Source organism: Scyliorhinus torazame, chromosome 14, assembly GCF_047496885.1.
Source record: "Scyliorhinus torazame isolate Kashiwa2021f chromosome 14, sScyTor2.1, whole genome shotgun sequence".
NCBI classification, from domain to species: Eukaryota; Metazoa; Chordata; class Chondrichthyes; order Carcharhiniformes; family Scyliorhinidae; genus Scyliorhinus; species Scyliorhinus torazame.
In genome coordinates this window covers 168,524,744-168,548,271 of record NC_092720.1, presented here as the reverse complement: position 1 = coordinate 168,548,271, position 23,528 = coordinate 168,524,744, and positions in this window count along the sequence as shown.

Genomic DNA, 23,528 nt, shown 5'->3' with positions numbered 1-23,528 from the left:
TGCCCCTCACTATATGTGATGTGAACTTTCATGTTATTCAAAACTGCTCGTATATTCTGCCCATCCAATCTACCCTTGCTGGCCCACGTTGGCTGTCTAATTTAGAATTCTCAATCTTTCATGACCTTGCCCCATCGCTGGATCTTTTAACATCCTCCAGGCTGACGCCATCCCTGCTCATTCACCCCCTTCCATCCAAACTTGGTTTTTGTGCATTCTCACTTATCTGTTCAACAATTGGTGTCTATTTTCAAATGCCTCAGTCCCACATTCTGGAGATTCTTCCCTAAGCTCTTAAAACCCACCTCCTAATAGCTCTTTTGGTTCAGCATCTTGTTTTAGAAATAAAAGCACGTGGGGCAAGGCTTGGCTAAGAAATAAAGGGACAAAGCTCTGCAGTGTGGCTTGCATCGGCATTTAACAGGATCTCGGCAGAACTTTAACCTCAATTCCTCTTAAAATCTGTCAATCCCAACCTTGAATTTACTCAACAAGCGAATGTTCACATCCCTCTGGAATAGAGAATTACAAAGATACACAACCTCCCAAGTGTAGAAATGTTTTCTCATATCAGTCCAAAATGGCTGTTTGCTTATTAACAATGACTTAACTGACACTGACGCCTTGTTCTAGACTCTATAGCCAGGCTCTTAGAATCTTTTATATTGAAAGAAGATCACCTCATTTTCCTAAATTCCAGAAAGTATCATTCCCATTCTTCCTTATCTATGCTGGTAGAACAATTCCTTCATCCAAGTGAGCTTCACTGCACCCCCTCCAAGGCGACTATGTCTTCCCTCGGGTACATAAACTGTACAGTTTTCCATGTCTGGTCTCGGCAAAGCCATGCATATTTTCAGCAAGGCTTCCTTCCTTTTTGTACTCCAGTCCACTTTCAATAAAAGGCAATATGCATTGGCCTTTATAAATCCAGGTACCTGCCTTGTTCTGGACACAAATCCCATGACTTTCAAACTTCTCATCGTTTTACACAAAAAAAAATATTCCCAGGAAAGGGAATAATCTCACATTCCCTTACCTTTAATTCCAGCTGTCAAGTTTATTTTGGCTGCTGTCTTTCCTTGCCCCTAGAGACTGAATCTAATTACATTTTGCTTTTTACCTTTTTCACCCTCTTCAACAAATATTTTGTTCATAAGAGTTTTAACTCTCCCAATCCCCAAGCTTCCCCTTAATAATAATCTTTATTGTCACAAGTAGACTTACATTTTGCAATGAAGTTTAATGTGAAAAGCCCCTAGTCGCCACATTCCGGCACCTGTTCAGGTACACGGAGAGAGAATTCAGAATGTCCAAATTACCTAACATCTTTCGGGACTTGTGGGAGGAACCTTGAGCACCCAGAGGAAACCCACGCAGACACTGGGAGAACGTGCAGATTCCACACAGACAGTGACCCAAGCTGGGAATCAAACCTGGGACCCTGGAGCTGTGAAGCAACAATGCTTGGTAACATTGTAAGTTATTTGAAACTGTTATGACCCTTAACCTCTTTAGTAGCCGTTAATGGATCACTTTTCCTGTGCAATTTTTATTTCTCAATGAAATATAGATTTGTGCAGAGTTATGAAATATTTCTTTAAATGTTTGCCATGGCTCATCTACCATGCTCTTTTAATCTAATTCCCCATTTACTTTGGCCAACTTGACCCTCATGTATGTAATTAGCTTTATTTTAATATTCTTCTTTTGAATCTAGGTATATCGTTCTCAAACTCGAGTGAAACCCTTGTATTTAATCGTTTTTTCCTAGAGGATGTCTTACACTGATTAACCCTGTCTCATTATGCTAATCAAAATCTAAAATAGCCTCTCCCCTCATTGGTTCCATGACGTATTGTTCCAGGAAACTGTCTGGAATGTGTTCCATGAACCTATCCTCTTAGTTTGTCGAGTCTATATCCAGATTAAATACCCCAATGATTACAAAGGTCTCTTATTTCTTGATTAGTATTCTGTCTGATGGTGTATACCCACTAGTATTTTCTGATGGTTGTTATTTCTCATCTCCATCCATGTTGATTCTACTTCATTCTCTTCTGAACCAAGATCCTTCCTCGCTGTTCACTGCATTGAAGAACTGCTTGGGACAAGGCTGACTATTGAAGCTCTTGGGTGCTCCCTTTGCCAGCACAGTTGTCCCGGATGGACTTCTGGTCCTTTGTCAGGGAAGTTTATACATTTGTACTTTTAAATGAGATCTCAACCTTGGGTTTCTGTTTCCTACTACACTTCATTTATAATCAGAGATTGATAGCTTTGAGGTCTTTGTTCTTCCTTTCCCACTAGCTTCCCAAAATCTGCATGTTCACCTTTTAGGAAGTGCTTGAGCTGCTCAGTGACATTCCTGATTCTGGTACTAGGGAAGCAATAGACCACCCTGGATTCATGCTTGCAGCTGCAGAACTACCTGTCGGTTCTAACTAGAATCCTTGATCTGTATTACTTTTCACTCTTTCCCCCACTAGCTATGGTGCTAGAACCTTGGCTTAGAGTGTGGTCTCCAGATGCATCAACACTCGCCAGTTTTCAGAAATAAATACTGGCTGGCGAGGGATGTCCTCATGGGGTACTCCTGCATTCTCTGTCCTTCTTGACTGAAGATCATCCATTAATTGCAGGGTTATCACCTGATGTGTGCTATCCATTTGGCTCTCGGCCTTGCCGATTGATGCAGTTATTCCAGCTGCTGCTCTAACTCTGAAACTAAGCTTCAGCTGCTCCAGCTGATGGTACTTCCTGCATATAGAATCATGGAAGCTATGCAGTGCAGGAGGCCATTTGGCCCATCGAGACTGCACTGACCCTCTGAAAGAAAGAGGTCCACTCCCCCACCTAATATGCACATCTTTGGACTGTGGGAAGAAACTGAATAGATGCGGAGGTTGTTGCTCCTGATGGGAGAGTCTAGGACCAGAGAACATAATCTCAGAGCAAGCAGTTGCCCATTTAAGACAGAAATGAGGAGGAATTTCTTCTCACGGGGCTAGTGAATCTGCAAAATCCTTTACCGTAGAGGCTGGATTGTCAAGTATGTTCAAAACTGAGAGACAGATTTTTAATCTGAGCGAATCCAGGATTATGGGGATGAAGCGGGAATGTAGAGTTGATGATTATATGTGATTGTCCAGGGCAGAAGATGCACTTGGAATTATTACATGGAGCAGGATGTGCACTGAGGTTCCCAGCCTAGCTGTTATATATTGGGTTACTATCTTAAGTTTACCAGAAAGAAACTTAAATCTTGCCCCTGATCTAGACAAAAAAAAAGCCTCCACTCAACAATCCGCTTCCCACCGATTGTCACTTGAGGTATTTGTTTGCCTCTCCTGCTTGTCCTCCCATGTCGCTTTGAGCATCCGATTGAATTTTTAATGACCTTGGGTTTACAGAGGGTAGAATGTGGGAGCCCAAACAGGCATACATTAGGAACAGTCAAGTCTAGAGGTAAAGGTGTATAGTAGGATTATCGGCAGAGTGCCGAAGGCTCAGATGGTGTTCAAAATCATGAAGCTTTTGAAGGAGTAAATGAGTGGCAGGAGGATCAGCCACCAGAGAACACTGATTTAATAATCATCATTTTTTATTGTCACAAGTAGGCTTACATTAACACTGCAATGAAGTTACTGTGAAAATCCCCTAGTCGCCACACTCTGCCGCTTGTTCGGGTACATTGAAGGAAAATTCAGATTGTCCAATTCACCTAACAGCACGTCTTTTAGGGCTTGTGGGAGGAAACCGGAGCACCCGGAGGAAACCCACGCAGACACTGGGAGAATGTGAAGACTCCGCACAGATAGTGACCCAAGCCGGGAATCAAATCTGGGTCCCTGGTACTGTGAAACAGCAGTGCTAACCACTGTGCTGCCCTTACATGGGTTCCATGAATAACTGGCAAAAGCAGTAGAAGGGTAGGGGGGGGTGAATTTTTTAAAAAGCAAATTGGTGTAATGTGGAATTCGGTATTTGAAGGGTTGGTTGAAACAGATTCACTAATGACTTTCAAAGGGCAGTTGGATAAATCATAAAGGAAATATTTACAGAGCCAGAGGGAAGGAATTGGGCAGTGGGACGAATAGGATAGCAATTTCAATGAGCGACACAGGTACAATATGGCTCCGTTGTGCAGGTTGCCACAGCGATGAATCGTCCTTTTGTATTGACCAGGAAGTGTGACACAGTTCTTTATAATGCAGCCTGTCTGCAGCCAGGTTATGCAGGTTTCCATAGTGATCACTCCTTTGTTTCAACTGAGAGGTGTGATTCAGCAATGCTTTTAGTCCACCCCATCTGGAGCTAATTTCACCCTTTGCAATACAGCGCTCCCTTTATTATATATAATCTAAAAGGCTGAATATTTTCAGCAGTCTGCATTGCAAAACAAGAACTGTATGCGCAATATTCTCTCTACATTGGAATCACCAAATCCAGACTGGGTGATCAGTTTGTTTAACAGCTCTGCTCAATCCGCAAATGTGACCCTGAGCTTTTGGTGGCTTGCCATTTTAATTCTCTGATCCACCCGTACACTGACTTCCCTGCCCTTGGCCAACATTAAATCAAATGTTTAACTGGACGATCAGATTCTGGATGACTCTTTTTCAAAACTTGTAAAAGTGAACTGCTGGTTTGGGTGGTCATCATTTTGAATTGTGAAAAAAGACAAGTGATAATTCATATTGAATTGATATGTTTTATTGAATGAATTAACTGGAGATACCTTTAACCACAATCAATGCATTTTAAAGTCACCAAATTCATTGTCACTAGATATCCAACACAGAGAATATATTGAATTTATTGAGTTAATTTATTGAGTTAATCATTATCATAAGGATCTGGATCAAATGTGGAGCTTTCATTTTCAAAATCATTCCTCCACAATCATCTTCCTCTCCACCCAGTGAATTGGACAGCACATTTTTGAATGATCTGATGGCACTTGGTGCATTAATATCACCCCTTGATTTGATAATGAAACCACACTAAACGTCAAACAGGGCATCACATAGATTACCACTCTTTGTGAAGGTTTCTTTCTCTTGTCGACTATCCACCTAGTCTGCAAACAACCTGACTGACTTGTCGATGCGCATATTCAAAGGATGTTACACCCTGCTAGTATAACCCCAATATGGGTGTTATTTTTTTTCACACGCACCTCACTCTTGATGTCGTTGGTTATTTGACCCAGACGAATTAGCTGCATTCTTTACATAGGGCATCGGGATGTTTATTCCATGCATTATCGATGCACAGCTTTACCCAATCCAACTGTTATAGCCATGCACAAAATCCCCTGCAGAGAACTTGATGTTCACCATGGTTTTACATTTGAAAATTACCATAGACTTTTAATTTAATTCCTGTTGACCGTGCAGGCTCCTATCATTACGAATCTTGTCTTCTCATATACTGTCATTTTCTCAATAACCTTTCGACCCCACAATTTGGCTGCTGGCATATCAAGATTCAGAGGCTTTTCATCCACATTGCTGGTGTGATTGAATGGGTACTTGTGCTTTTGCTGCTGCCTGATGATGATCTGCTGGTAAGTTTGGCATGAATATCTTTTGGTCGTCTGAGTAATCTTGGCTGGCCCTCTGCCACAACACTGGAGTATTTCACTCCATAAAGAGGCTACACCAACTAGCTGTTAGTCTGAAATCTTTGCTGGACTCAAGGTTTGATTTGGTCCAGTTAAGTGGACATATGCACACAGCATTGCTGCTGATGATGTATTAATTCGGACAATATTTGAGGGCCCATTCCGATACGTGCTTCTCAAGATCAGGCTGGTCCCTGTTCTGATTGGGCATTTGATTATCTGGGCAGATTCCTATCTTCCTCCATTCTCAGCAGTTTCTCACTCACACCAAATTCCCTCGCTGCAAAACAGTTATTTAACGAGTTCACAAATATTGAGAGTTTTAGCTTTGCATTTCATCTGCTTTTCTGGAGGGACCAATTTCTGTTTGCCATGCTTGATCTGCCATGTGTGAGCTTGTCTTAAACCCCCATGCGTTCTCATTGCAAAACAGCCTATGTCACTTGCTCGATCCCATGCGTGCGAAACATGCATTTCTGGGGTGAAAAAATTGAGGCCAACCACTGTCCTGGGTTCGAATTGATCCAAAGGGCAAGTATGCATTTGCATGATTGAAAAAGGGGTCAGCTTTTACACTGCTGAGTACATGTGAGAGCATGACCTTTGGTGCTGAAAAAAATGGGTCAATCTGATATGGTGAGTTGAATTATGTTTCGATCAGATTGATTTTCCTGGCTCTAACCTCAATAAGCAGCTTTTCGGAATAAAGACTGAGTTTTCCTCTTAACCTGTTTTCTTCACAATAACAGCTTGCATTTCTATAGCACCGTTAGCATCGAAAAGCATCCCAAGATGTCACAAGAGAGCAGACAAAGCAGAACTGCAAGCTGGAGACTTTAGGAGGGGTGAGAGAAAGCTCAAACAGGTAAATTTTAAGAATGTTGGAAGTGGAGAGGTTTAAGAGAGTGAATTCCAAAATGTAGAGCCTAGATAGCTGAAATCAGAGCTGCTAATGAGGCGGAAAAGGGAGCTCACAAGAATTGGAGAGGGCTAGAACATTATGAGATGTAAATCCATGCCTGTGAAGTTTTGAATTTGAGGCATTGAGTGACAGCGACCCACTGAGTGTCATTGAAGGGGGCAGTGGTGACTGAGTGGGAGAGGATGCTGATAGCAGAACTTTGAATAAGCTGAAGTCTGTAGCACCTGGTTGATTTGTGACTGACCTTGCTAATTGCAGCTTATCCAAAACTGAATGTTGGACAAGCAACCTGACACAGGAATGGCATGCTCGAGAGGTGGTGCGAGGATAGCATCAGTGTACATGTGGAACTGGAATCAGGCCTTCAGACAGTCACTAAGGGATAGCGAGTGGCTACAGAGGAGGATCAAGGGTAAACCATTGGGAGAATCCAGCTGGTCATATCCATAGAATCGGTACTGTCTTCTCCCTTTTTCCCCTTGTGCCTTTTCCACTCCCCAGCCCCAATCAACTTGGAAATTTTTATTATGTGTAAGATACAATTTAAGTATTGTTTTAATAGTTTAGAAGTTTTGGTGAACCACCTTGTTTTATAAGACTCCAGTAGTATTCTAAAGGTTCCCTGGCCACCTTGTTCATTTGAAAAGATCTGCTTCAGTCATCAGACCAGCTGGAAGGGACGGACAAGAAATATGCAGAGATGGGGAGGGCCAAGGCCACTGAAGGATTTGAAAACAAGGTTGATAATTTTAAAAACTTCTTGATTGGGAGCGAATGTAGGTAATCAAGAGCGGCTGATAGGGGAATGGGACTTGGAGTGAAGTGACAGAGTTTTGGATGATCTTCAGTTTACAGAAAGTAGACTACAGCCATGTATGTGTAATCTTTATTGTCACAAGTAGGCTTACATTAACACTGCAATGAAGTTACTGTGAAAAGCCCTGAGTTGCCACATTCCTGTTCGTCCAGAGAGTGAGAATTCAGAATGTCCAATTCAGCTAACAGCGCATCTTTAGGACTTGTGGGAGGAAACCCACGCAGCCAGGAGAATGTGCAGACTCCACACAGACAGTGACCCAAGCCGGGAATTGAACCTGGAAATCTGGCGCTGTGAAGCAACAGTGCTACCCACTGCTACCGTGCCACCCAGTTTGGAGTTAAAAGCAATGACCACAGATTAAAGTAACCAACCTAAATGAAGGGTTGATCTAGTCAGAGAGTTGATCACACCCAGGTCAGAATGTGTCGTTTGTGCACAGCTGCAGCTGCTGAATCATCTGGAAGAGGAAGCCCAACACGACACGTCACACATGCACACTGCTACGAAACAGTAATTGGGACTTGAAATGCAGCCGTAAATGAGAATTACTGAAGCCTCATGCAAGACTGGTTTGCATTTTTCCTGTAAAACGTGGTATGGACATCATTTATCGTAACCCTGAATGGAGCTCTCGCAGTGTCTTCCGCTCCTTGTGTCCAGCACATTTACTTGATGACAGTTATATTCAGGCTCCTCTCCGGGGAGTTGTGGATGTGACACAGCTTGCAGGCTACAGACTGAGTCACGTCCCTCCCTCTCAGAGCCAGACCTTTCAAGAGTGAAATTAGGAAACACACCAGGGTTAAGTTTGGGACTCTCTTCCACAGTGGTAATTAATGCTAAACCAGTTGTTAATTTGAAATCGGACATGAATTTGTATTGAGAGATATGGGGTAAAGGCAAATATATGGGGTTGGATTCTCCGTTACAGTCTGCCCCGCTACCGCTGGTAGTGGGGACGGAAAGTTTAGCGCCGTTTTTCGGTGGCGGCATGATTTCCTACTCCCACCGCTTGTCAATGTGATTTCCCATTGAAACCACCCCACTCCGCCGGGCAACCTGCGGGCGGGTGCGCATTGCCGGTGGGCCCAGAGAATCATGCCGCCAGCGAATGGCTGGAGGATTCCGCCCATGGAGTTAGGTCACAGATCAGCCATGCTTTCACAGGCTTGAGGGGCTAAATTGTATCCTCCAAGAGCCATAGGATCATCAAGAGTACCTTCCAAACCCACGACCATTACCACCTAAAAGGACGAGGGCAGCAGATACATGGGAACACCCACACCTGGAAGGTCCTCTCCATCCTGACTTGGAAATATATTGCCGTTCCTTCACTTTTGCTGGGTCAAAATCCTGGAACTCGCTCCCTTACAGCACTGTACCTGGAATGCAGCAGTCCAAGAAGGCAGCTCACCAACTCAAGGGCAGTTAGGAGTGGACAATAATCTTTATTCGTGTCACAAGTAAACTTACATTACCACTGCAATGAAGTCACTGTAAAAATCCCCTAGTCACCATATTCCGGCGCCTGTTCGGGTACACTGAGGGAGAATTCAGAATGTCCGATTCACCTGAAGCACGTTTTTTGGAACTTGTGGGAGGAAACTGGAGCACCCGGAGGAAACCCATGCAGACACGGGGACAACGTGCAGACTCCACACAGACAGTGATCCAAGCCGACAATCGAACTCTGGTCCCTGCTGCTGTGAAGCAACAGTGCTAATCACTGCGTTACCATGCCGCACCAAATAAATGCTGGTCTAACCAGCAATGCCCACATCCCATGAATCAATAAAAACATTACGGCATGGAAGCAGGCCATTAAGTCCATTATGGCTCTATATATCTGTCCAGTCAGTCCTATGCCCCCTCTCTATCCTTGCAGCCCTGAAGGTTTATTGCCACCAAGGATCTATCCAAATTCCTTTCGGAATTATTGATATCTGTTTTCACTACCTGCCTGGGCAGTGGGTTTTGGACCATTATCACTCACTATGTAAACAAGGTCTCTGTCTCCCTTAACTAAACCTGACACAATCTTTTTTTAATAATTCATTTCCGGGATGTTGGCGTCGCTGGCTTATTGCACATCCCTAATTGCCCTTCAGAAGGTGGTGGTGAGTTGCCTTCTTGAACCGCTGCAGTCCTTGAGGTGCAGGTACACCCACTGTGCTGTTAGGAAGGGAATTCCAGGATGTTGCCCAGCGACAGTGAAGGAACAGTGATATATTTCCAAGTCAGGGTGGTGAGTGACTTTTGGGGGGGGGGGGAGGAACCTCCAGGTGGTGGGGTTCCCAGGGGGGGGAACCTCCAGGTGGTGGGGTTCCCAGGGCGGGGAACCTCCAGGTGGTGGGGTTCCCAGGGGGGGAAACCGCCAGGTGGTGGGGTTCCCAGGGAGGGAACCTCCAGGTGGTGGGGTTCCCGGCGAGGGAACCTCCAGGTGGTGGGGTTCCCGGGGAGGGAACCTCCAGGTGGTGGGGTTCCCAGGGAGGGAACCTCCAAGTGGTGGGGTTCCCAGGGATCAGTTGCTCTTGTCCTTCTAGATGGTAGTGGTCATGAGTTTGGAAGGTGCTGTCTGAGGAACCTTGATGAGTTACTGCAGTGCATCTTGTAGATGGTACACATGGCTGCCTCTGCTCATGGGTGGAGGGTTTGAATGTTTGTGGAAGAGGAAGCTATCAAGCGGGCTGTTTTGTCTTGGATGGTGTTGAGCTTCATGAGTGTTGTTGGAGCTGAACCCATCCAGGCATGTGGTGATTATTCAATTACACTCCTGACTTGGACCCTGTATATGGTGTACCGGCTTTGAGGGGTCAAGAGGTGAGTTACTTGCCGTAGGATTCCTAGCCCCTGACCTGTCGTAGCCACAGTATTAATATGGCTAGTTCAGTTTCTGATCAATGGTAACCCCCAGGATATTGATTATGGGAGATTTGGTGCTAGTAATGCCATTGAATGCCAAGGGGTGGTGGTTAGATCGTCCCTTGTAGGAGATGGTCATTGCCTGGCACTTGTATGGCATGAATGTAACTTGTCAGCCCAAGCCTGGATAATGTCCAGGTCTTGCTGCATTTGGATATGCTGCTTCATTATCTGAGGAGCCGTGAATGATACTGGACATTATGCAGTCATCCGCAAACATTCCCACTTCTGACTTTATGATGGAAGGCAGATCATTGATGAAGCAGCTGAAGATGGTTGGGCCTCGGACACTACCCTGAGGAACTCCTGCAGTGATGACCTGTAGCTGAGATGATTGAACTCCAACCACCACAACCATCTTCCTCTGCCAGATATGACTCCAACCAGCAGAGAGTTTCCCCCCTGATTTTCATTGACTCCAGTTTAGCTAGGGCTCCTTGATGCCATACTCGGTCAAATGCTGCCTTGATGTCAAGGGCAGTCGCCCTCCCCTCACCTCTGGCATTCAGCTCTTTTGTCAGTGTTTGAACCAAGGCTGTAATGAGGTCAGGAGCTAAGTGACCCTGGCGGAACCCAAACTGAGCATCCGTGGGCATGTTATTGCTGAGTAAGTGCCACTTGATAGTACTGTTGACGACTCCTTCCATCACTTTACTGATGATGGAGAATCGACTGATAGGGTGGTAATTGGTTGGGTGGATTTGTCTTGTTTCTTGTGTACAGGACATACTTGGGCAATTTTCCACATTGCCGGGTAGATGCCAGTGTTGTAGCTGTACTGGAACAGCTTGGCTAGGGGTGTGGCAAGTTCTGGAGCACAAGTCTTCAGTACAATTGGCGGAATATTGTCAGGGCCCATAGCCTTTGCAGTGTCCAGTGCCTTCAGCCATTTCTTGATATCAGGTGCAGTGAATCGTATTGGCTGAAGACTGACATCTGTGATGCTGGGGACCTCTGGAGGAGACCAAGATGGATCATCTACTGGCTGAAGATTATTGCTAATGACTCAGCCTTGTCTTTTGTATATATGGGCTGGGCTTCTCCATTATTGAGGATGGGGATATTTATGGAGCCTCCTCCTCCAGTGGTTTAATTGTCCACCACCATTCACGGCTGGATGTGGCAGGACTACAGAGCTTAGATCGGATGTGTTCGGTGTGGAATCGCTTAGCTCTGTTTATTACCTGCTGCTTATGCTGTTTGGCACACAAGTAGCCCTGTGTTGTAGCTTCACCAGGTTGATCTAATTTTTAGGTATGCCTGATGTTGCTCCTGGCATGCTCTCCTGCACTATGTCCTTTAGGACCCTGCCAGCTCAGACTGTGGTGGTATTACTGAGCCACTCTTGGTGATGGACATAAAAGTCCCCCACCCAGAGCATATTCTGCGCCCTTTCCACCCTCAGTTTCAAATTCCTAGGAGTGCACATCTCCAAAAATCTGTCCTGGTCCACCCACGTCGACGCTACCACCAAGAAAGCACAACAGCGCCTATACTTCCTCAGGAAACTAAGGAAATTTGGCATGTCCACATTGACTCTTACCACCTTTTACAGATGCACCATAGAAAGCATCCTATCGGGCTGCATCACAGCCTGGTATGTCAACTGCTCGGCCCAGAACCACAAGAAACTTCAGAGAGTCGTGAACACCGCCCAGTCCATCACACAAACCTGCCTCCCATCCATTGACTCCATCTACACCTCCCGCTGCCTGAGGAAAGCGGGCAGTATAATCAAAGATCCCTCCCACCCAGCTTACTCTCACTTCCAACTTCTTCCATCGGGCAGGAGATACAGAAGTCTGAGAACACGCTCAAACAGACTCAAAAACAGCTTCTTCTCCACTGTCACCAGACTCCTAAATGACCCTCTTATGGACTGACTTCATTAACACTACACCCTGTATGCTTCATCCGATGCCAGTGCTTATGTAGTTACATTGTATATGTTGTGTTGCCCTATTATGTATCTTCTTTTATTCCCTTTTCTTCTCATGTACTTAATGATCCGTTGAGCTGCTCGCAGAAAAATACTTTTCACTGTACCTCGGTACACGTGACAATAAACAAATCCAATCCAGTGCCAGCTGATGGTGACTGGTACGTGGTAATCAGCAGGAGGTTTCCTTGCTCATGTTTAACCTGAAGGCATGAGACTTCATAGGTTCCAGAGTCGATATTGAGGATTCCCAGGGCAACTGTATACCACTGTCAGATAGGACATACCCAGGAATGGTGAAAGTGGTGCCTGGGACATTGTCTATAAGATATGATTCTGTGAGTATAACTATGTCAGGATGTAATTTGGCACAGTCGCACAGTGGTTAGCACTATTGCTTCACAGCGCCGGTGTGCCAGGTTCGATTCCCGGCTGGGTCACTGCAGAGTCTGCACATTCTCCTCGTGTCTGTGTGGGTTTCCTCCGGGTGCTCTGGTTTCCTCCCACAAGTACCAAAAGACATGCTTGTTAGGTGAATTGGATATTCTGAATTCTCCCTCTCTGTACCCGAACAGGCGCCGGAGTGTGGAGACTAGGGGATTTTCACAGTAACTTCATTGCAGTGTTAATGTAAGCCTACTTGTGACAATAATAAAGATTATTATTATGTTGCTTAACAAGTCTGTCAGACAGCTCTCCCAACTTTGGCACAAGCCCCAGATGTTAGTAAGGAGGTCTTTGTAGGGTCGGCAGTGCTGGGTTTGTTATTGTCAATTGCAGTGCCTGGTTCAATGCCAGTTGGTCCATCCAGTTTCATTTGTTTTTCGTAGCAGTTGAGTACAGCTGAGTAACTTGCTGGGCCATTTCAGAGGGCATTGCTGTGGGTCTGGAGTTACATGTAGGCCAGACCAGATAAGGACGGCAGATTTCCTTCCCTAAAGAATATTCGTGAACCAGATGGTTTTTTACGACAATCGACAATGGTTTCATGGTCATCATTAGACTTTTAATTCCAGATATTTTATTGAGTTTAAATTCCATCACCTGCCGTGGTGAGATTTAAACCTGGGTCCCCAGATCAGAGGGCAGCACGGTAGCATGGTGGTTAGCACAATTGCTTCACAGCTCCAGGGTCCCAGGTTCGATTCCCGGCTTGGGTCACTGTCTGTGCGGAGTCTGCACATCCTCCCCATGTGTGCGTGGGTTTCCTCCGGGTGCTCCAGTTTCCTCCCACAGTCCAAAGATGCGCGGATTAGGTGGATTGGCCATGCTAAATTGCCCTTAGTGTCTAAAAGTGCCCTTAGAGTTGGGTAGAGTTACTGGGTTATGGGGATAGGGTGGAGGTGTGGATCTTGGATAGGGTGCTCTTTCCAAGCGCCGGTGCAGACTTGATGGGCCGAATGGCCTCCTTCTGCACTGTAAATTCTATGATTCCATGATCATTATCCTGGGTCTCTGGATTACTAGTCCAGCAACGATGTCACAATGCCACCCCCTCCCTAATCTCTATTTGATCACTATCAAATCTCTTCTCAACTACCCTCGGTATAAGGAGAACAACCCTAGCTTCTCCAACCTAACCTAGTAGCTAAATTCCCTCATTGCTGGAACCATCTGGTCAATCACCTCTGCACCTTCTCAGGGACTCACATCCTTTCCAAAATGTGGTGACCAGAAATGGATGTAATACTCTAGTTGTGACCTAGTTAAATCATTTTAAAGGTTCAGCATAATGTACCTGGTTTTGTACTCAAGATATCTATCTATGAAGTCCAAGATCCCATTAACTTTGCTAATTCTCTCAATGCGTCTTACCACCTTCCAAACTTTATGCTGATGAGCCCCCAAGGTCTCTCTGTCCCTGCACATCCTTTAGAACTGTACCATTAAGTATATATTGCCTGATCCTATTTATTCTGTCAAAATGCATCACCTCACACTCCTCTGTATCAAACTCCACCTACCACTCATCAAACTCCATCTACCACTCATCTGCACATACTGCTCGCCTCTTTACGTATTGTTGCAATAGATTGGTATCATCCTCACTGTCACACCTCGGGTTTGGTACCAATGCCAAATTTGGAAATGTTACTCTGTTTTCCAATTTGCAAGTTGTTTATATATGGCAAAGAAAAAACAGTGATCCCAGCACTGACCCCTGGGGAACAACACTGTCGAACATCCTTCAGTCGGAGAACCATCATTTACCAAGACTCGCTGTTTTCTATCCTTCAGCTTTTTTTAAAATCCCAGCTGATATGGACCCTCCTATTCTATAAGCCTCAGTTTTATTAAGCAACCTTTTATGTGGTATTTTGTCAAACATTTTCTTCAAGACATTGACAGGGTAGATAATGATAAACTATTTTCACTGCTTGGAGATCCTAAAACTGGGGCATCGTCTAAAAATTAGGGCTGGACCGTTCAGGAGAGATGTTAGGAAGAATCTCTTCACTCAAAGGGTGGTCGAGGTTTGGAACTCTCCCCCACAGCAGTTGAAACTAGAAAAGTTTTTAATTTTAAATCGGAGATTGATAGATTTTTGTTCAGCAAAGGTGTTAAGGGGTATGGCAAATATATGGCACAGATCAACCATGATCGCATTGAATGGTGAGAAAGGCTCAAGGGGCTGAATGGCCTACTCTTGTTCCTTTGTTTAAAAAAAATTCATATAGACAACATCTACATTCCCTTCATCAACTTTCCCTGTTCATCAAAAGCACTAGAGTCTGCAGATTCTCCCAGTGTCTGCATGGGTTTCCTCCGGGTGCTCTGGTTTTCTCCCACAGTCCAATGATGTGTGGGTTAGGTGGATTGGCCACGCTAAATTGCCTGTGGTGTCCAAAAAATGTTAAGTGGGGGTTACTGGGTTACGGGGCTAGGGTAGATAGATGGGCTTCAGTAGGGTGCTCTTTGTAAGGGCCGGTGCAGACTCGATGGGCCGAATGGCCTCCTTCTGCACTGTAGATTCTATGAAATTGCCTCTTACCAATCCATACTGCCTCTCCTTAATTAACCCACATCTCTCCAAGTGTCTGTTGATTCCTTTCCCTCTGGTTATTGTTTCCAAAACTTCACCTAATTATGTTAAATTGACCAGCTAGTTCTTACCAGGAACATCCAAACACCCGTTCCTTCATAAGGGAGTCATGTCTGCCACTCTCCAACCCTCTGATACCTCGCCCATAACTAGGAAAGCTTAGAGGATTATGGTAAGCCCTTCCACTATCTCCAACCCCACATTTTTTGCAACCTGGGATGCAGTCTATTGGGACTGTGAATTCCATCCACTCTAAGCATAACTGGCCTTTCCAGTACATCTCGATTATCAAGTTTCAGCCCATCCATTACTGCTATTATCCTGCTTCTACCGAAATTTTGTCATCATTCTTTTCTTTAGTAGATGCCAATGCAAAGAACACATGCACTATCCTATCCTTGCCCTGTAAACAAATCTCACCTTCTACACCCCTAATTGTCTCTCTCTCCCCCCCCCCTACTTTTTACATGTCAGTCGAGGATTTTTGGGGTTCCCTTTGTGTCAACTGCCATTTTACTCTCCTATTCTCTTCACCAGTCTAACTTTCCTATTAATTTCCCCCCTCAAATTGTTGTATTGGGTCTCGTTCTTGCTTGATGCTTTTAACTGACTTCCATCATGCACCCTCTTTTTAAAAAATGTCCCCATTCTGGATTTCACTCATCATCCAAGGTGTCTTGACTTTGGTTCCTTTGCCTTTCACTTTTTTTGGACTGTACCTATCCTGTATGTACATATGAAATAGGAGCAGAAGTAGGCCATTCGGCCCCTCGAGCCTGCTCTGCCATTTAATAAGATCATGGCTAATTTGTTTGTGTTTCACAGTCCACATTCCCACCTACTCCAAATAACCCTTGATTCCCTTGCTTAAGAAGAATCTAACTACCTCCACCTTAAAATTATTCTTCAATGATCCCCATTTCCACTGTCTTCTGAGGCAGAGAGATCCAAAGTAGCACAACCCTCCAAGAGAAAAGATTTCTCCTCATCTCAGTCTAAAAGGGCAGCTCCTAATTTTAAAACCGTGCCCCCCCCCCCCCAGTTCTGGACACCCATGAAGAGGAAACATCCTTTCAGTATCCACCATGTTAAGACTGTTCAGGAACTTTTATACTTCAATCAAGTCACCCCTCTCGCTTCTAAACCCCAGTGGAAAGAAGCCCAGTCTGTCCAACCTATCATCACTCCAGGTATCAATCCAGCAAACCTCCTCTGAACTGCCTCTAATGCATTTACATCCTTAAATAAGGGGACCAAAACTGTACATATTATTCAAGACGTGGTCTCACTAATGCCCTGTAGAACTGAAGCATAACATCCTTTCTTTTACATTTGATTCCTCTTGTAATAAAGCACAGGATTTGGGCAGCACAGTAGCACAAGTGGATAGCACTGTGGCTTCACAGCGCCAAGGTCCCAGTTTCGATTCCCCGTTGGGTCACTGTGCGGAGTCTGCACGTTCTCCCCATATCTGCGTGGGTTTCTTCCGGGTGCTCCGGTTTCTTCCCACAATCCAGGGGCTGGTTTAGGACAGGGCTAAGTCGCTGGCTTTGAAAGCAGACCAAGGCAGGCTAGCAGCACGGTTCAATTCCCATACCAGCCTCCCCGAACAGGTGCGGAATGTGGCGAAAAGGGGCTTTTCACAGTAACTTCATTAGAAGCCTACTTGTGACAATAAGCAACTTCATTCATTCACTTCTTCAAAGATGTGCAGGTTAGGTAGATTGGCCATGATAAAGTGCCCTTAGTGACCAAAAAGGTTAGGAGGGATAATTGGGTTATGGGGATAGGGTGGAACTGAGAGTTAAGTGGGTCGTTGCAGACTCTATGGGCTGAACTATATGTACTATGTTATTCCATTAGCCATCATAATTCCATGCTGGACCTACATACTAACCACATTTGACTGATGCTCAAGAACACCTAGATCCCTCGCCACCGCAGTACTCTCCAGCCATTCTCTATTTTAGTAACACTCTGCTTATTATTCTTCCTGCCAAAGTGAACAACTTCATATTTTCCCACATTATACTTCATCTGCCTAATGTTTGCCTATTCACTCAACCTATCTGCAACCTCCTTATGTCTGCTTCACAACATACTTTCCTACCTATCTTTGTGTCATTCACAAATTTAGCTACCGTGCCTTCATTCCCCTCATCTAAGTTATTGATATCAATTGTAAAAAGTTTGAGGCCCCAGCACAGACCCCTGCAGGACTCCCCTCTTCACGTCCTGCCAATCAGAAAAAGACCCATTTATGTATACTCTGTATTCTGCCAGCCAGATAGTCTTCAACCCATGCTGCACCATGAGCTTTTATTTTCTGCAATAATCTCTGATGTGGCACCTTATCAAGTGCATTCTGGATATCCAAGAATACACAGCACATGCTACTCTATCAAAGAACTTTAATAAATTAGTTAAACATGATTTTCCTTTCATAAAACCATGCTGAATTTTCCCGGTTACCTTGTATTTTTCTAAGTACCCTGCTATAGATCTCTTAATGAACAATTCCAGCATCTTCCCCATGTCAAAGGGACCTTGGTGTGTTTGTCCATAGATCTCTGAATGCAGTACGGCAGGTTAATAGGGTGGTGAAAAAGGTATATGGGACACTTGTATTTATCAATCAAAGCATAGATTAAAAAAGCAGAGAGATCATGTTGGATTTATATAGAACTTTGATGAGGCCACCGCTGGAATCTTGTGTGCAGTTCTGGTCGCCACATTATAGGAAGGATGTGATTGCACTGGAGGAGTGCAGAGAAGGATGTTGCCTGGGATGGAACATTTAAGTTATGAAGAGAGGTTGGATAGGCTTGGGTTATTTTTGTTGGAGCAGAGAAGACTGAGGGGCGATGTAGAAATACTAATTAAATCCAATTGAAATTGGATTGGATTGGATTTGTTTATGGTCACACGTACCGAGGTACAGTGAAAATTATTGTGTGCAGCTCAGATCATTCCGTACATGAAAAGAAAATACATAATAGGACAAACATAAAATACATCACCTAGACAATTAAAGTACAATCCTTTATAAAATGTATTTTCTCGAGCTTTGCAGGCTAATAGTTTATCCACTGTTAGCACATAAGCCATTGCCATTGTCTACAGGTGCAGCTTCTCCCCAGTTATCTTGAGCCTCTCTTTAAGCTATATAATCAAACCACCTATGTTTGCTATCCGCAGAATTCAGAACAGGCCATATCCCTTCACTCCTCCATTTTACCCAAAATTTAAACGCAGTCTCAAGATGTAACAAACTTATAAAACTTTACATTTGTAACATTTCTAATGCACGCACACACAAAACAAACCTTAGGCACACATGCACCAACACAAGGATGCACAATCCAACACACACTGATAACACAAACTAACACGAACAATGCCACAGATGTGATAAATAATGAACCAGTGAGCCATAGAAAGGTTACAGTGCAGAAAGAGGCCACTCAGTCCATCGTATCTGCGCCAGCCAAAATAGGAGAAAAATAAACTAGCTGCTCATTTTAATCCCTCTTTCCAGCAATTGGTCTGTAGCCTTGCAGTTTCAGCACTCTAGAGAGCATCCTAGAGTCTAAATTGTAAAATTAATCTGCACAGAGCGCAAATTATTGTGTCCAGATAATTGACAAATTATTTTAGGATAATTTGAGAGGTTAGTGCCGTAAGAGATTAGCTCCTGCATATATTAAAATTATTCCAGGAATAATCTGTGCACAGTTAATGCTGTTTTACGAGATCACAAAGACTCTGGCCGGGATTTTCCGACCCGGCGCCAGGTCGGAGAATCCCCGGAGGGGGGCCAGCGCCGCCCCGACTCCGGTTTCCCCTTTCTCCGGCGCCATTTTTCAGGAGGCGGCGGGATCACCGCCACGCCGGTCGGGGGCCGTTGACAGTGGTACCGCTGGCGTTTCTCCGGGCCCTGATTGGCCGACGAGTTTGGCCAAGTCCCACCAGTGTGGATTACTCACCTCCCACACGGCGGACCTGGAAGGTGAGTGTGCGGGGGCCGTCCTGGAGGGGGGCACAATCGGGGCCTACCGATCGGCGGGCGGGCTGGTTCTGTGGGGATGTTCTTTACTCGCGCGGCCCCTGTAGGACTCCGCCATATTGCCCAGGGGCCAGTGCGGAGAAGGGAACCCCTGCGCATGAGTGGAAATACGCCGGACGTTCCGCGCATGCACGGACTCGCATGGGCCATTCCCCACCGGCTGGAGTGGGGACGACTCCGGCAGCAACCTAGTCACCCAGAAAGGTGAGAATTCCTCACCTTTGGGGCCATTGACGCCGGTGTTCACGCCGGCGTGGGGACATAGCCCCATTTTTAGAGAATCCCGCCCCCTGTATCTGTAGCGTCATGTTATTTATAGACTGCACACTTTCTAACTGCCATTATCCTCATTTTTCAAGACATTTAACCCTTAAGAATACAATAATAATAATCTTTATTGTAACAAGTAGGCTTACATTAACATTGCAATGAAGTTACTGTGAAAAGCCCCTAGTCGCCACATTCCAGCGCCTGTTCGGGTACACGGGGAAAATTCAGAATGTTCAATTCACCTAACAGCATGTTTTTCGGGAGGAAACCGGAGCACCCGGAGGAAACCCAGGCAGACATGTGGAGAATGCGCAGACTCCGCACAGACAGTGACCCAAGCCGGGAATCGAACCTGGGACTCTAGTAATAATAATAATCACTTATTGTCACAAGTAGGCTTCATTGAAGTTGCTGTGAAAATCCCCTAGTCGCCACATTCCGGCGCCTGTTCGGGGAGGCCAGTACAGGAATTGAACTCGCACTGCTGGCATTGTTCTGCATTATAAGCCAGCTATGTAGCCGACTGTGCTAAACCAGCCCCTGTGCTACCCACTGTGCTATTGTGCCACCCAAGTACATGTTACCACCAGAGGTGTACTCAAATCGAGCTTCAGGACCTTTACCCAGAAACAATGAAGAAACAATAATGTTTCAATCCAGGATGGTGTTTGTCTTAGATGTAAATTTGCAAGTTTTGATGTTCACTGTACCTGTTACTCTTGTCCTTCAAGATGGCAGAGGTTGTGGGTTTGGAAGGTGCTATTGAGGGACAGTTGATGAGTTGCTAATGTGCATCTTGTATATTGTACACACAGCAGCCACAGTGTGTCAATGGTGGAGGGAATGGATGTGTAAGGCAGTGAACAATAATAACACCTTGCATTCACGTAGAAATCTTAACATATTTTAAATGTCCCAAGGTGCATTGCAGGAGTCATATCAGGTGATATTAGAGCAGAAAAGCTTGGTCCAAGAAGGTTAAAGGTGGGAAGTGAGGCGGAGAGGGTTTAGGGAGGGGGCTCCTGAGTTTGGAGGTGAGACAACTAAAAACATGGACACCAACGGGGGATCAATTAAAATTGGGAATGCTCAAGAGGACAAAACTAGATGAACGCATGCACCTCAAGAGTGTTGTAGGGGTGGAGGAGATTGCAGAAATAAGGAGAGCTTGAGATCATGGAGGGATTTGGAAAACAGGATGAGAATTTCAAAATCAAGATATTGCTTAACCAGGAAGTCAATAGAGGTCAGTGCGCACAGGGTGACAGGGAAATGAGAATTGCTGCGAATGCGTGCTCATCAGCTAGGTTTTGGATGCCTTCGAGTTTATGAAGGATTGAATGTTAGAGGCCAGCTAGGAGTGTGTTAGAGTAGTCATGTTTAGGTGTAATAAAAATATGTATGATGCTTTCAAACTGAATGTCAGTGAGCAGCTATTGCTCGGCAAGTGTACATGATGGCACTGTCCATAACACCTTCCATCGCTTTGCTGATGATGGAGAGTAGACTGATGGGGTAGTAATGGCCATGTTGGACTTTTCCTGTTTCTTTTGTACAGGACTGGGCAATTTTCCACATTGCTGGGTAGATGCCAGTGTTGTAGCTGCATTGGAACAGCTTGGATGGGGATGTGGCCTGGACAAAAAGTCTTCAGTACTATTGTCAGCATGTTGTCAGAGCTCATAGACTTTACAGTGTCTTCAGCTGTTCCTTGGTACCATGTGGAATTCATCGAATTGACTGAAGATTGACATCTGTGATGCTGGGTACCTCTGGAGGAGAGTGAGATGGATTATCCACTTCGCACTTCTGGTTGAAGTTTGTTGCAAATACTTAAGTCTTGCACTGACATGCTGGGCTCCCTCATCATTGTGGACGAGGATTTTTCTGGAGCCTGCTCCTCCAGTGAGTTGTTCCTGGCATGCCCTCCTCTACTCTTCATTGAACCAATATTGATCCACTGGCTTGGTGGTAATGGTAGAGTGGGGAATATGCTAGGCCATGAGGTTGCAGATTGTGGCTGAGTACAATTCTGCTGTTGCTGATGGCACCTAATGCTTCATGGAAGGCCTCTTTTGAGCTGCTGGATCTTTTCAGAATTTATCCCACTTAACATGGTGGTCGAGGACACAACATGATCCTCTGTGTAAAGATAGGACTTCATCTCAACACCGGTTGTCTTACCAATACGGTCATATGACATGACTGATTCCACTGGTTTGGCGTCAATGCTGACTTGCAGAGTCACCCCCTCCCGACTATGACATTACCTCTGGTTGGTCTGTCCTATCAGTGGAATGGTTATGGTGCTGCCTGGGACTATCTATGAGGTATCATTCACTGAATATGGCTATGTCAGGCTCTTGCTTGACTAATTTGTCTGATGGCTTTGGCACAAATTTCTAGATATTAGTAAGGAAGGTTTTGTTTTTAGTAAGGAGGGCTGGGTGTGCCTTTGTCGTTTCCGGTTCCTATGTTGCTGCTGTGTGGGCTGTCCAGTTTCATTCTTAATTGACTTTTCTGTTGTCGTTTGGTGCAACACTGGCTAGCTCGGCCTTCTCAGGAGACAATACAGATGTCAACCACATCTTTGTTGTGGATCTGCAGTGGTGCAGGCCAGACCAGGTAATGTTGATAACTTTCCTTTCCTAAAACACCTCCGTGAACCAGATTCATTTTTTACCACAATCGCACAGTTTCATTGTCAGTGATACTTTTGACTGTAGATTCATTAATTTTGTTTAGAAATATTTTTATTAAAGGCATTGTTTCACATATACAGAAAAATGCAAAAGCCAACCTCGGCAACAAGTAACAAAACTAACAACCCACCCTCCCCATCTCTCTCCGCACACCCGTCCCCAAGCCCACCCACCTCCTTTTTCTTTCCCCCCTCCCCCCCCCCAAACAAAACAAAGCACCCATAAATCTCTACCCACCCACCGCTGACGCCTCAATTCGCTTTTTAAAAAAGTCATTAAATGGCTTCCACCTCGGGGTGGAACCCTTTTCCACCCCACAGATGGTGAACTTCACTTTTTCCAGGTGCACAGATTCTGCCAGGTCACTCACCCATACCCTCGCATTTGGCGGCTCAGAGTCCTGCCAACTCAATAAAATCCGTCTCCGGGCTATCAAGGAGGCAAAGGCCAAAACATCAGTTTCTCTCCTCACCTGAACTCCCGGATCTTCCGACACTCCAAATATTGCCACCTCCAGACTGGGAGCCACCCCTATGTCCAGAATTTTGGACATTACATCTGAAAACCCCTTCCAAAACCCTCTCAATCTTGGACACGCCTAAAAGATATGCACATGGTTTTCTGGCCTCCCCGCAGTCCGCCCACACCTATCCTCCACCCCTGAAAAGAACCGGCTCATCCTTGTGGGCTCTGTGCACCACCTTAAACTGGACCCCGGCCCCCAACTCTGGCCTCAGCTTTTCCTCACATCTGAGTCTGACCTCTTCCACAGGAGTGCCCTCGCTATCCATCAGCTCTCCATATATATCCGCTACTCTCCCCTTCCCAATATCATTCTCGAACAACAACTTGTCCTGCAGCACCAGAGATGGCAGCTCCGGAAGGGACGGCACTTCTTTTGTAACAAAGTCCCTCACCTGCAGGTACCTGAACCTGTTTCCCTTAGACAACTGATATGTCTCATCAAGCTCCTCCAGACCTACAAACGTATCTCCCATAAACAAGTCCCTGAAGTACTCTATCCCACCTGCCGCCACCCCCGGAACCTCGTGTTCAGCCCCACCACTGCAAACCAATTATTATCATATATTGGCGTACACAGAGACATGCCTTCCAGTCCAAAGTGTTCCAAACCCTCAACGCTGATACCAACACCAGGCGGACCAGCTAGAATGTCAGGGGTGCCAAAAACAGTGCCCTCAAAATGGTCCCTCT